The 16,170-nt window shown below is 36.3% G+C and overlaps 1 pseudogene; it reads right to left on the bottom strand.

The window, feature by feature from the left end:
* Nucleotides 1–11,850: 11,850 nt before the first annotated feature.
* On the bottom strand, nucleotides 11,851–12,757 carry LOC132418230 (poly(A) polymerase alpha pseudogene; annotated as a pseudogene).
* Nucleotides 12,758–16,170: the final 3,413 nt, after the last annotated feature.

Below are 16,170 nucleotides of genomic sequence, written 5' to 3'. Positions count from 1 at the left end.
TATTTCATATTGAAAAATATCAACTGAATTAAGGATTTTATTTTTTTTCCAGATTTGACTCTAGACTGAAACAAATTTTTACCTTTTAAAAATTCTAGTTATTAATATTAATGTAGATAAAAAGAATATATTTGCATTTTTATAAGACATCCAGTCTCTACAGTAAAGAAGAGCTCTGTGAGAATATAAGGAAAAAAATTAAAATTGGATTGTGCACTATAATTTAAAAATATTTGTTGTATCCCTCAACAAGGAAAGTGTCTCTAAATACTCATGTTCTTATTTAGTATATTTATGTCATCTTCTGGTGATGGTCAGTTAAGTTGGAAATATTAAAATTAATAGGTCCTTGTAGCATCAAAATAATTTGGTATTTCCAAACAGAATCAGTAGCTGACATTCTTTAGGTTGTATGGAGTGACCATTCTGTTAGTCTGCTAGTCCTAATATACCAGAATGGGTGCTAAATAAAATCAGGACTTAGACTTTTGAGGGGATGGGGAATACTGTGTTATGAAACTGTACCTGATATGGTAGGTGTGGATCTATTGTATATGTTCGAGTATGGCAATGTAGTTTGATAAACTTTTCCTGCAGTCTTCCTTCAAAAAGTGGGCTTTTCTTGTGTTAATGCTTGGGAAGAGTTAAGTCCCTAGACTAGAAAGTAGAACCTAGAAAGTCAAACTTGGGCCAGAGAAGAACCTCATTTTGGACTTTGCTTTGTTGAATTTAAACCTCCCAAAATCTAGAATCATGTATAAGCTCTTTTTCATGACAGGTATGAGAGATTTTGCTTCATGGACACACTATGATAAATTGAAAGCATTATGTTAACCTTTAATAAAGACAACAATGCTGTAATATATCCAGAGATGAGTATTGTGGCTCTTAGAGAGTTTCTCTACTTGTCTCCCCTCCAATCTCCATTTCCACCCCTGGCCAATATAGTAGTCTCTATAGTACCCAGGAAGAAACACAAAGAGAAAATAAATTTCAGGAAATATTTTGGAGCTTTGATGTACAATGATGATTGCCCTCTGAGAAATTCTCACTTTATTATTATTGGATGTTTCATTTTAATAAGAAGGTCATGGTTTTCTTCCCTAACCTAATTGTTTTTCTAAGAGTTGCAGACATGGCTAGAGAAATAAGTTGGAGGTATGGAGAGGTGAGGTGAGGTTTACAATACTTTAATTCTGGATTAATTTTGAACTGTAAATTTAGTTCCTTAAATAGAAATCTATGAATCGGAAAAGCTGTTATTTGAAATACCTTTAGATGGGCATAGAACCCACTGATTGGTGAAATATGCACGGGATTTCGAAGTATCTGTAAGCAGAAGGTCTGCATGTTTCCAATACAATGTAATAAAGTCCTCAACTCTTGGTTTAACATTATTTAACTAATTTTGTCATAATTTTTAAGATGCATATGTTTGCTGATATGTCAGTAAAAACATCCAAAATAACATTTTTATTAAGAAAAATTTAACTATTATTATTGAGTGCTTGCTAGTTTTTAGTCAGTACACTAGGTATTTTAATACATTATTGCATTTCATTCTTAAAACAATCCTGTTACCTATTATTATACCCAGTGCAGGCATAGGTTACATGGGTCTGTCAGAATAAGGATCTATCAATTCTACAGATATGACCATAGATTTTTTGATGGTAATAAAAGTGATCAAAGAACACATATTTGACCAATGTCATGCAATTAGCAAATATCCTGGCCTATTAGTAGATAGTTTTATTTTTTTAATCAGTAGGCATAATGGAATATTTTCATATTGTATTATGAATAAATCTTCCAGAAAATATGAATACTCTGTATTAGAAAAAAAGAACAATAACATAAAATGAACATACTAAAACACCAAATTAATCCTGTTTAATTTATCAGAATAGTATTTCATAATGCCATGGTTCATAGCAATCACTGTTCTCATTTTACATTTGGAGGTATACCTTCTAAATATTAATATATAGATAAATAAATATATATTGGTAGCTACATATAATATGTATAGATTTTAACTAGGACCACATTAGTTGTATAATATGATATGCTTTAAAAAACAATATAACTACAATAAAAAACATATAACTAAAACTTAAAAAACCTTAATATAAGTTTAACTTTTCTTATACACTGAGAAATTGCTTGAAGCCATAATTTCTAATAGTCATTAATATTCCACCATATTAATTAAATGATCTATTTTTGAATATTTAATTTATTTTCTGATTTAAGAAACCTGAATTTGTAAAGCCTGTGGTCATAATATCTAAAATTTCGTGTTGGGCTTCCCTGGTGGCGCAGTGGTTGAGAGTCCACCTGCCGATGCAGGGGACGCAGGTTCGTGTCCCGGTCCGGGAGGATCCCACATGCCGCAGAGCGGCTGGGCCCGTGAGCCATGGCCACTGAGCCTGTGCGTCCGGAGCCTGTGCTCCGCAACGGGAGAGGCCACGACAGTGAGAAGCCTGCGTACCACAAAAATAAATAAATAAATAAAATAAAATTTCATGTCTATATGGTGCTATGTATAATGCTATATGTGTGTATGTTTTACCATGTAAAAGGTGATGATTCAATCATAATATCTATAATTATGTAGGATGGTATAATTGTATTTGAAATAGAAATGTGATCAACAGTTTATAACGTATGCCTTGTTGACTAATCTTTATGGCAAAATGACCGTGGCTTTCAGGTTAAAGATTGTTCTTAGGATTTCAGTCTGTTAAGATAAAGAAGAAGAGAAAAGTTGAAAGGAAATTACCACCTACCACAAACCAACTCAAACAACATATAATTCCTCCTTTGTCCTTTGATCCATAGTTAAACATACTTCTACTGATCCAGAACGCTTTCTGAATGATGACAAACATATGTAGGTACTAGTAAGTCTGTTTTTACTATGAAGTTTCTTATTTTTGTATTGGGTTAGTCCTTCAGTTTTTTGAGCACTATTGTTTTTGGCAGAGTAGATGTGTGAGACATAATAACCAGAAGTCAGTATCAACCATCTGCTATACAGCAATAATTTTAATGTATTCAGTGATGCCTGATTTAATGGTTTTTAAATTTTGTTTCTTGTTTTAGGAAGAAGCTTCATTACTGACAGAGATATATTTTCATGAGAGAAGAATTGAAAAGGTGATATTCTGCTTGAGAATGCCTTCACATATACTTGATGTGTGCCAATGTCTACTGCACACCACTAAAGCCAACTTTTAAAAGGACTGTTAAAGCCAGGTGAAGAAGTCAAACGTGACAGCTCATAGCCAATGGTATGTTGACTCCAGAACCTACTTTTCTGATTCTGTGAAATGCATCGAAAAGTGAGTAACAGTCAAAGCACAGATATGGTGTACATTGTGTGCTAGTAGCCAAAGCCAATTAATATAATAAATTACTTTTCAGAAGATTCCATGGTCAGTAATTAAAACTGAGATTAAACAATAATTTTACAGGCATTTTGTTAGTAGTAGTTATAATGACTAAAGTAAAAAGCAGGATAATATGGTTTCAAGTGGAGAGAAATCAAATTGAGTAGTGACACTAAATTAAGAAAAGCCTTCAAAATTGGATGGAGAAATCTAGAAATGATGCAGCAAACAAAAGGAAGACGTTTAATTTCACAGAATGAAAGGGTTATTTTAGGAAGATTAATCAAGTATAATAATTTTACTTACTAGAAACTAAGACATTGAAATTATGTAATGGATTAACATTTTATATTGCCAAGTAGGTTCACTTAGTAAAGCACAGAAGCAACCTGTGTGTCTTGTTCAATAATCAGTGATTAATAAAATGATGAGTTAAACCAGTCCTCAATCAAATAACAGCTGTGAGCACAAGGTAATAAGAAAATCATAAAGTAATAAATCATTTAAAAGGGACAGATCACCAAAATTGTGTAAGTTGTTGTCTTAAAAATTAGGATTTTTGTCTAGATTCTACCACCATCTGGGACAGCTTTTCTTAATTTGTTGAGCCTCATGGAGCTTGTATGCACAGGCCACTCAAGATGGCTGCTCTCTTGCTCTCTGTACATCCACTGCCCGACCAGTGTTTGCTTCACCTGTACTCTACCCGCTTGACCAACCTTCCTACATACTTGCCCCAGGCCCCAGCTAGTGATTGTTCTTTTCAAAGGGCCTGTGAGGGGCGTGCCCCTCTACTGGTTTCCCTGGTAACTAATGAGCCCACCTGACATCAATTCCCCTACAACTGGCCATCTCCCCACCACCACCCCCAGTGCCCCAGGAGCAAAGACAGCTGCCATGTCCTGCCCGCCATCTGCCACATGTGGTGGTTGGTGGGGTGTTGCTCCAGGACCTTGCTTCAGAAGTAAGCTCCCCCATCCATTAAGCCATTGATGTCTCTGTCCCTGGGCTCTTTCTTTGGTTTTGAAGCTGGACAAGTACAGGCCTTATAGGTCTGCGGGGTGCTGCCCAACAGAGCTACTGTGAAAAATGAAGGAACTGAACATCATCATCTCTAAAGTTTCACCTTGCAATATATTACTGTATCATATCAATTCTAAGATGGGCATTTTTCACATTTAACTTCTCTGAAATCAGGATGTGTCTGTATTCTATGTTGTCCAGCTGGCAGTTACATCGTACTTGTCATTGCCTGCACATATGCACTCTTGGTTGTAGCTTTTAATATCATTTCAGTTGGGTTATGTTACTAAGCATGTTGAGTTTCATTGCATTACAAAATTATCGGTATCGTTTGGTTTGAAATATAGAATTATTTGACCTCAAAAATACAGCAGTAGGGCACAAATTTGTTGCTATTAAAGCAAATATTTGTCCTTGGAGGAGTGAATACAATTTCATGATTTTGTGCAAAGAAATACAAAAGAAGCTTCATGAGACCTTAGAGAGATTCCCATCGTAGAGACTTTGCTGTTTCAGGTTTTATTACGTTCCTTTGAAATTGTCTAATATACTGCAAGCAGGAAAAAATTCCGAATCACTTGGAAACAGAAGAAAACTTCAAAGCAAAAAGAGGCTGGTGTGACCAGATCATGTGTCATGTAGGACTTTCATTAATGCAATACATCATAATTTAATTTGTGACATATTTCTTCCTCAATTGTTTCAGTGAGTCTTACAACTGATGCTCTCTTAGGTTTGAAGAAACATGATATGTATGTGCTTCTAAGGAGCCAAAATTGATTTCCCAAATTTCAGGCATTATCTCACATATTTTACTCACATGTATGATTCCAGATCTCTTGTGTAGTTGGCTCTTAAGTTATATAAAGTCCTGAAAAATTGGTTTAGATGCACAACAGATTGAAAAAGCATCCATACTTTTTTTTTAATGGGGAAGAGTGTAAGTTTTATTTCTACTTTACAATGTCTGCACAAAACTTGCTATAGAGTCAATGCTACATTGGATTTCATAGCTGTAATATCACAGTGAACTTGTAAGCAAGCTCTAAACAAAGAGGCTGAAACACTGTAGATCATTACTTGAGCTGCACTGACAGGTGGGGATCATTAGAAATAAAGATTTTCTGCTATTAATTCAGTTGTGATTATCATACACAAAAAAGTTATGATCAGAAGCTAAATGTAATCTGTGCATCAACAATCTTGATAATTTTTATAACTTTCAATGAGTTTTCAGATTCCAAATGAGAAATCCTAGATTACTCTCAGATTATGCAGTGTCATTAAATACTATAATGCCAGAGTAAAGTAGGCATAGTCCTTACCTATATTAAAAATAAAGCTTAGAAAAAAATAAATAAATAAAATAAAGCTTAGGTGTTAAACTGTGAAAAACTACTTTCCAATGTATATATTTTTAAAATAGCTAACTCCGCAACATTTTCTCAAGAGTTGCTTTTCTGTGCTTTGTGCGTCAATTATTTTTCTTCGTGTGTGCAGCAGTGTTTTGCAATTATTGGCCATCTTTTACTCCTGATTTCCCTTGTAGAAGATTGATTAGCACAATCAGTCACTAGAAAGCAATTTTCATCACCAAAGGCAGCGTCTTTTTTCTCTTGATTAGCAGCCCTGCTGCAAGTTTTTCAGCAGAAATAGATAATCCGTAAGAACACTGCCAGACAAACATTCTGATAAGAAAAAGAGGGCTAAACCTGAATATTGCCGACAGTATTCCAGGTAGGCAAATGATCAGTGAAGCTGTGCTGCCTTGTGTTTCTGTGATATTCCTGTTTTATTTGGAGAACTGGGCCTTCTGTACTGCTTTTTGTTTTTCTTGTTTCTGTATGAATCTTTGGGTCTTTGAGAAGAACACAAATTTGCCTGTGATATGTGTGAAGAGAGGGAGGATGCCTATTATGGATCAGTATCACAAACCAGTGATTCTATATTTCTATGTGTGTTCTGTCACCCCCACTAAAAGTCCTGTCTATCTGAAGAAATAAGTCAAACGATATTCAATTGAACCAGATAATTGTTTGTTCCTTTAAATTATGTCCTATTATGTAATAAATATTAGCTCTCCAGTTTCAATTTAGGGAGGAAATATTTATGTTGGCAGAAGAAGGATGAAAGGGGAAGCTCAAAAATTCTTTCCTCCTAAAGCTTGCTGTACTTTGCTTAGAAAGAAGAATGCACAAGGAAGCAGCATGATAGAGGGAAAAAGTTAATAGATTTTGGGTTCATACATATCAGGTTAAAATCTTCAGTATGTCCATTTAATACCTGTGTGACTTTGAACAAGCCAGTTAATATTTCCAAACCTCAGTTCTTTCATCTGTATAATGAGCACAATATATTAATTACCTTGTCAGGATTAGAGATATTGTATCAAAAAGCTGAACTCATAGTAGGTTCTCAGTAAATGATAGCTATTTTATTACGTACATCTGTATCTATCTACCTCCTATCTATTTATCTTCCTACCTATTTATTTATTTAGATATCTAGACTTTAGTCTCTAAAGAAATGGCTATGCATGATTATACTTTTTAACAGTCAACACAACTTAAACCTCTCTTTGTCCTTTTCTCTCTGTCAGGGTATCACAGGCTTGACAGTAGAATCAAAGTCTTTCCTCCCCCTCTACCCAAATGCTCCCAGACTCCCAAACCTAGTCTCCTCCAGCCCCTGTCTTCTCTTTCCCCAGATACCATCCAATCCATTCTCTGTCTTCACCACTTGCTCGCTGCTGTTTCCAGTATAGAGCAAATCCGTCCATCTCGTATCATCGTTTACCATGCTATTTCTCCAATTCTGCCCAACGAAAGGCCTCAGAACAAGCAGGCAAGGAGTTGGATAGGGGAGCAGCTGTGACTTCTGTTTAGTTAACTATGTGCTTCTCTACCTCCCCTCCCCCCATACTCTCCCCTCCAGCTATCAAATTCAGAGAGGCCAATTCCTTTGTTTTCTGTTATTCAGGACATTAGGAAAGAAGATTCAGAAAATTCCTTGTGCTCTCCCTTGGGCTCTCTTAACCCCTTTTACTTATAATTTTCATCAGTGTGATAGCAGAGAGCAAACCCAAAATTTTGTATATTATAGAAAATTAAGAACTGATTTAGGATTCCCTCGGTGGCACCCTCTGAAAACAAATTCTGAAACTGTATGAAGCGTTTTTGAAATTGAGACCTGTTTTATTGATTTACAGGGAAAGTTCCACTCAATGGATATCTGAATGGACTAAGAATGGGTAATAATCAATGCCAGAATTTTTTATTTCATAGAAAGCAAAGTTGAAGATTTTTTTCTGGAAGATTAGGAATGAATGTTATGAAAACCTTTAGGGCCTCTGACCAATTGTGCTTTGTCTTCATCTCTTTTATGCTTGGGGGCATTTCTAGCTAACATTTTCAACCTCCAGAAAAGAAAAACACAATGCACCAGTCAATTTCCTGAAATACAAAATAAAGCCTACTTCGTGTGTCATCACATGTGAATAAGCCATTAAGAGCTGAGACTGGCTGCAGCATAACTTCCTGTGAATTACTGTGAAAATTCAAATTTAAAGGCTCCACAATAGTTTTGCAAGGAAGGAAATATACTGGGGGAATAGAGCAACCTACACCAGATTTAAACTTGTACACTCCCAGCTGTTAGGAAAATGCAGATCTGTACCAGAAGGTAAGCAAGGGCTGTAGAAAATTTTCTGAATATTAGCGTGAGGTTAATGTGGTATATTTTTGCTGAAATGCGTAAAACCAATTTTAGCATATAGTGGTCTTCTGTCTTTGCCTCCTTATTATCACATCTGTGCAACCAATTCAATTATTTCTTAAAATGTGTAAACATGATTAAAAAGCACCTAACGAATCTATAATATAGTTAATCATATTCACCAAATGATTGGCACCGACAGCCGATGGTGCTGCACGTACTGTCTGTCCACCATCCCAGGGACCCTTGTACAAAAGATTTATATAATTAATAAAGTGACTAGGACACATGTTAATGATAAGTGATGTGGGTGATATAGTTTCAAATTTAGGAGCCCTGTTCTTCACTGCAGCAGTTGCACAATCAGCTGTGTGGAGATGTGTGAAGGCAAAGGCAGTATGAATTAGACCTGCAGTTTTTGGCTTTGCCCCCATGAAATTGCGTCTGAATGACCTTACAAGGCTTTGATCCATGGGAATATTAGAATCAGATGTTCCATTTGACGATCAAATGGGAAAAGGCATTTCAGGTAGTTGATACCTTTACTTACATGAGAAAGTTCATATATGTATTGTCTACTAGGAATTTTATTCTAGAATTCTAATGCTCCTAACAGGCACTTCTCTCATTAGACAAATTGAATCTATTCCCTGACACCTAATTCTTCCAGAAAAGGTCTGTTATCTGACATCTAATTTGTGTAATGTATCTCCAATTTCATAACCTTTTCTAGATTTATGAAAATAAATGTCATTCATTGTTGTTCTTGGATCTATTCTTCCTAAACTACAGAGTGATCTCCTTAAGATGTCAACTGGATCATGCCACCTGCTCCCCAAAACTTTTCAAGAATTTCCAAGAGTTATACCAAAAATAATATCTCGCATCGTTTGGTAGCTGACCTCTATCTTCCTCTACAAACTCCTTGCCCTGCATTGCCCTGCTAACATGCTCCCTATGCTTCTCACCCCTGACCTTCTTTCATTCTCTCAAACACCCAAGGTTCTTACCTCAGGCCCTTTGTCCATCTTCCTCCTTGCCCTTTCCATGCCCGGCTTCTTCTCATACTTGAAGGCATGCTGTACATGATTCCATCTCAGAAGGGCTTTCCTTGAGTTTTCAATTGAACTTAGGTTCCCTGTACACTTTAACAAAACTTACACTCTATGCAGCACTCATCACGGCTCTTGACTGTGCCTATTTATAGGATAATTTGTTTGTCTCCCCCAGACAAGGAAATATGTAAGCGCAGGGGTTTTGTCTATTTCACTCAGTACAGTATTCTTAGAGCCAAGCACAGTGCCAATATTTCTCAACGTGGATGAATTAATGCTGTCTCAACTCTCTTTTAAAATGGACTGGACAAATTTAGTCAATGGATCTGTAAAAAATAAATATAAATTTCTCCCCATCCCGGGATCTCCTTTCCATATGGCTTTTGTTTTGATATTTTTCTCATTCAGTGGTTATAAGTGGTGGTTATAGAAATAGATATTAATAAACCCTGAATTGTTTTCTATAATAGAGTAAGAAAATAGTGTCATTGGGAGAATATGGTTCAACTGATGAGTAGAAGGATTCAGGAACTGTCAAGAGGCCAAAGTGCTATTTGAGGCAGTAGATTTGGGGAGAAATATCCTATACCCAGGTAATCAATGGATTTGAAGGCTAAATATATCTAACATACAATTTAAATTTACTTTGATATATCAGGCTCATATACTATTCAGTAGAATTAAAAAATAATAATATCCTGTTTGCTTTTGGCTTCGGGTCTCCAGGAGTAGGGTATGTGTCTCATATTAGGTTTTCCCCTTAAGGTGGAGTGAAAGGAACAATCCTGAGACACAAAGTAGAGGATAAGAATTAATTGAAGGCAGACAATCAGAGCTGGAGTTCCTCCCTCTACTTTAGCGCCTCTACCAGGAATTTGCAAAAATCTTTTTGGAACATTGGGCTATCTACAAGGTATTGAGACCAGTATTATCTAGATTTTTTTTAAGGCTCTAGACTACCCCCCTAACAGTTTCAAAGAGTTTAGTGTTGTTAAGCTTAAAGGCATCATAAAGTTGACCCAAGGTTACAAGTATAACTTAGAAATAACCTCCAGACATTGATGTTAGAAGTAGTCTAGGAATTATTTGATGATTCAGCTAACACTGTGGCATTTCTACCATCAAATATCCCATAATCCCATTAAATTCACATGAAAACATGTATAAAAAGTCATTTTGGCTCTTTATTGCTTTATAGTTTTCTAGGCTCCAGCAAGGCAGAGTTCCATATCTGTTGTAAAGTTTTGCAACTGTAACTTAAAAAGTACTATATATAATGAGATAAGCAATAAAATGCTTTTGAACTTTACATACATACACAGAAATACACACAACATCTACAGAGACATACACATGTCTATACATACATACATATACATTTTATATATATAGAATATATCTAGTGGAAATGCTATGATTTCCCACCAAAACTTCTAAATGTATAGACAATCTAAACTATCATTAAATTAATCTAACTACTTAAAGTAAAATCTAAATCCTTAGCTCTCTAATGTTTGTTCTAAATCAACAGCTCCAAACTTCTATTTTTATATTCTTAACATTACACATGTTGTATACTTGTGTCACAGAAAATTAGAAATACTGAGCACAGTTAAATACATTCACAATCCCAACTCCTTTAATACTAAACATTTAGCTTATTTCATTCCTGATTTTTCCTCTTAACCTTGGCGTTGGTTGTTGCTGTTTGTTTGTTTGTTTTTTTGCAAGTTTGTGTGTGTGTGTATGTGTGTGTGTGCATGTTTTAAATGTATTTTCAATGAGGTAATATATCATCTGTTTACAATATAGCTCTTGAAAAACAAAAGGAGTATAGATATTATAAGACAAAACAAACTCCAGTCATGAGATACTACATACATCATGTGAAAGCAACAGCCTGATCTCTAGGTTATGAAAATTAGAATTAAAAAGTCACTACCAAGAAAATGTCCAAGTTTCCTACTTGCAAAGTTTGGGTGCAATTCTATGAAGTATTTAAAAAGCTGAAATTTCCCTATTGTGTAAACAAAACGAGATTAGTCTAAATCCTAAATCCATAGCTACACAAAATACCAGACATTGTGCATTTCACTTGTTAATATACCATATTTTCTCAGGTAGCGGAAGGGAAGGCAAAGTGACTACAGAGAACAAAAATGTGGGAAGAAGAAATAGTGTACCTATGTTAGACCTATTAAGTAATGGTGAAAAGAAAGCCTCAATTAATGCATCTCTGAAAGGTGTAAAGACTATACTCCAACTCTGGAAAATTAATTTAGAAAGATAGAGGGAGAGACTGAATAATTGAAATTTTTCATGAAAAATGTACATATGACAGAAAGGAGCACAATGGAGAATTCATAAAACATGTTATTTGGAAAAATCTGTTAGTTTTCTTTGGCCAGATTAAGAAAGAATAACTAAGTTTATCAATATCTGCCATCCTTCATACTGTTGATAACAAATTAATAATAGCATTCCTGGCTCTGCACTTACTAATTAGGACTTCCTAATAAATGCTGATTAGCCGAGTCAGGGAGGTCAGCAAATAAACCTAAATCCTTTTTTAGTCATGTCTAATCTTGTACACTCTATTCTCCTTTTTTAGCATTTGAAGACAACAGGTTAAGTTGGCAGATATTGTTTATGGACCACTGAAGTTATTTTGACCAGTTAAATCTCAGTTTTATTGAATCCTTGATAACTGGAATAGAATTTGCAGGGAGACCAGGGATATTGGAGAGGTTTGTACTTGATGTTTTCTGAGAAGCCAAAAGAGAAGTCTCTTAGTTTCCAGTTGAGTTGTATTTTTTTTGTATACAGTTGTTCCTTTATTTCTGTTTTCTCATGCCCACTCAAAACAAGACTGTTAGCATCTTCACTTGTTTTATTCTCTTACATTTTGGTTTTCTTGGGATGCTCTTCTTTATGAGGTGAGGATGTCCTCTGACTCCTACTATAGGATTAGGTAAATTTTTTGGCTACGTTCCCTGAAGGTCTATGTGGTTGGTTTACCAGACTTGTTGAAGAATGGACTCTAAAGGCTGTAGGCTTTGGTGGTGGAGAAATAGGAATAGGAATAGGAATGCTTACACTCCATGTACCCCTCGAACATTCACTGGAATTTACTTGTGGCACAGAAACTTCAGTAGCCTGTATGTTGGTCACGCATATTGCTGTTATAACTGGAGCAGAACTGTTTCTGTCCCAAGAGCTGTCAGAACAGTTCAATGGGCCAGTCTTCAAGTTAAGGCACAGGCCCGCAGTTATCACTGTTCATTGATCAGTAGAGGCTGTTGTCACTCAGAGGTGTCACTCTGACACCTTCGGTTGAATGATTTTGCCTTTTTTCTAAAGCACATGCTTAGGTAGTAGTTGAGGTTGGTTTGTCTTTAAATGCACTGTAGCACTTTTCACGTAAACTTCAAACATCTTGCTGCTTATTGCTTGCCTATAAACTGTGCCTGTGAAAGACTGAATATCATCGGGAGGATCAACATTGAGGTTATCAGAGTTTTTTGTTTTTTTAAACATTAAGTCAATCCCCTGTATTATATGAAATTCTTCCTTATTCTTTCTCAACCTCCTCCTTTTAATTCTTACTCTGGGTCAGTTCTCTGTCTGCCCCTGGATGAAATCCTTGACATGCCCCCTGGTTGAAATCCTTGACATGCCCCCTGGTTTTTCCAGTCCCTCTTAACCAGTAAAAAATATTTAAATCTCTTTAAAGCACTGACAAGTTCATCATGTAATGACTTAACTCCAGTCTAGTCTAGTGTTATTTCAAATGCCAAACTTATTCAGTTACACTTTTCTCCTTCCTACGCACAGACCTCCTCCAGTACTGGAATCCTGCAGCAGGAAAAGGACAGGAACTAACTTCTTCTCTTAGTTGTTTGCTAATTACTACATGGCTGACCCCAGGGCAATGGTGAAAATGGCACAAGTTTAAGTGGTTGGTTCATTTGGAATGAGGTGTTGGGGTACTCTGGTGATAGTATTTTTCCAATAATACCTCTTTCCTTCCCACAGGGTGCATTTATGGGGTCCTTAGCAATTTTCCAATTGGAGACGTCCCACTTCAACTCCTTGGTTAGGGGAATGCCTTTTCTCTGGCTGACTGTACAGAACTTTACCTTTGGCATCTTGGCTTTCAGCTGTTTATAATTGGGGTCCTAGGTATTCCAACCAGTCCTCTGGGTTGGAGTAAATGCTAAGAAGACCCAGATTGGATCCCTTTTTCAAGGTCATATTTGATCCCCAGGAAACCTGCACCTCTTCCCTACTTTTTTGAAAAAGGAGCCGGCTCTGTGGTCAGCCCTCTCCACTCTGCCAAGAGCAAGGGGTGGTACCAGCCATAGGTCTTGCCTTTAAAATTCATAAGCACAAGTCAGATGCTTGTCCTTTTGTTCCTCAAGCTCTTGGAAACACATTTGAAGATTTTCTAATAGATCCCAAAGCTCCTCTCATTTGAGTTGAGGAGGTAAAGCACAGTGCAATTAAATCTTTCTTGAAATAAATCCTCACTACTGTGCACTTCTACATCACCTACAGAATAGCTAAAATGAAAAAGAAAATACTACGTGTTAGTGAGGATGTGGAGCATCTGGAACTCTCATATACTAGAGGTACAGGTGGGAGTATAAATTGATATAATAACTAGAAAATGCTTTGACATTATATACTATAGCTAAACATATTTATTCTCTTTGACCTAGCAATTCCACTCTTTAGGCATATATCTAACAGACATGCACGTATATGTTCAACAAAGGTATGTTGGTAGAAACCCTATTTGTAATAGCCCCAAATTGAAAATTGCCTAATTGACCATCAATAATAGAATGGAAAAATAAATGGTGGTATATTCACACAATGGAATGCTATACAGCATTGAGGATGGTCATTCTACAACTATACACAACAATATATCAAAAACGCAATACTGAACAGATGTGCCAGGCACAAGAGTATATACTTTATGACACCATTTATATAAAATTCTTAATATAGGCCAGGTTATTCCATGTTATGTTAGAGGTCAAAAATAGTGGGGTGATTGGCTGGAAGAAGCTTGAGGGAGGAGTCTGTGGAGTTGGTAATGTTCTGTTTCCTGATCTGGTTCTAGTGTTATGGGTAAATTTAGTTTATAAGATTTTATTGAGCTGCACACTTATAATACATGCACATCTCTTTTTGCTACAGCAATTCAGTAAGAAATATAAAACAAAACCAAACCAAAACAAACCAACAAAAATGAAATTAAATATCTTGACTTTTTAATCTCACCCTCTTATCTGATCTGGAGGTGGGTGATCTGTTAATGCTGGAAGACCCAGCATTGGACCACCCCCCCACCCCCCCACCCTGCCCCGTTTGCAAATCCTACATAGATGAGCCAGCCCCTTGGCTTAGATCCTGCAGTTACCAGGCAACAATTGCTCTCTTCTCAGCCTTAGTGGCCTCTTTCTGAGCCTACAGGAAGAATTGCATTTATCCTGTTACATAAATGATATGCTTGGTACAAAGCTATCAGAAGCTTGGGGACCCAAATGAAGACTCTGCACATGCTCAATGGCAGGTATTGTAGGTCACAAGGTGCCAAAAGCTTTAAAGGTAAAACGTTACAAAATGGGACCAAAGTGACAATTCTTTCTACATTAGCTTTGAGAGCCACAATTCCAGACTCATTCTGCCCAGGTCTTTTGGTAATATCTCTATTAATTCACATGGGGTATGATTGACACAGCAATGAAGCTGAATTGGGAGGGCTTTGTGGAAAATACATCAGAGAGAAAAAGAGATTTAAGCTACATTAACCTTTCTCAATTCTTTTATCACGATGCAGGCAGGCACTTTGAAATTAGCAGATATTTAACATTCTTTGAGTCAGATTGTGCTTTCTCCTATCCACACATACCCTAAACCCCCAAAAGGTTGTACCTATTGAAGCAGTGCCCAAGTAGCAGGATATTTGGATAGATTCTCTGAAAGAGAATTGCTAGGTACAGGCATGAAGATTTTTATGTTTCAAGATTCACACTGACAAATTGTTTTCCATTTGGCAATGTCACCAGCATGATATGGTATTATCAAATTTCCCATATCTCCATCAACATTAGGTAATACTATTTACTTAAATATATACATATGTGTATATATACCTATATGTTATATAACTTTCATAGGTAGAAATGGCTCTTCCAACATTTTAAATTTAAATAAAGAGAAAGCGTATTGGCCATAATTTTATCTTCTACTTTGTAGGAAAAATCTTTTCAGCACAAAATGATTATTATTATTATTTTTTTGCTGTACGCGGGCCTGTCACTGTTGTGGCCTCTCCCGTTGCGGAGCACAGTCTCCGGACGCGCAGGCTCAGCGGCCACGGCTCATGGGCCCAGCCGCTCCGCAGCATGTGGGATCTTCCCGGACTGGGGCACGAACCCGTGTCCCCTGCATCGGCAGGCGGACTCTCAACCACTGCGCCACCAGGGAAGCCCCAAAATGACTATTTTATTGAGTTGCTGTTGTTCTGACAAAATTAAACTGAGTGTCTTATCAATCTCTAGCAAAGAAACTCTATAAAGGAACATAAGGACAATGATCTCAGGTTCCTCAATTAGTTTAGAAATTGACAATTACATTAATCTCAGAAGACCTTGGTAGATTCTATCTGAAATAGTATTCATTCTTTTGTTCAGTGCATTGCCTAATGCGAAGTTAATGCCAAAGTAAATTATTAGCAATTATTTTTCTCTCTTTCAATAAGTGTAATATGGAGCAAATCCTGTATTTTTTCCTACGTCCTGTATGTAGTTTATGTAATTACACATCTTGTAATTTCAGAGTACATTCTCCTATAACTATCTGAAATTATTTTTATCATGATTTATGAGACCATTTCTGAATCAGAAAATTTCTTTTTTCTTTTACATCTTTATTGGAGTGTAATTGCTTTACAATGTTGTGTTAGTTTC

The sequence above is a fragment of the Delphinus delphis genome, chromosome X (assembly GCF_949987515.2).
Source record: "Delphinus delphis chromosome X, mDelDel1.2, whole genome shotgun sequence".
Classification (NCBI taxonomy): Eukaryota; Metazoa; Chordata; class Mammalia; order Artiodactyla; family Delphinidae; genus Delphinus; species Delphinus delphis.
This window is presented reverse-complemented; position numbering and strand designations above follow the sequence as displayed.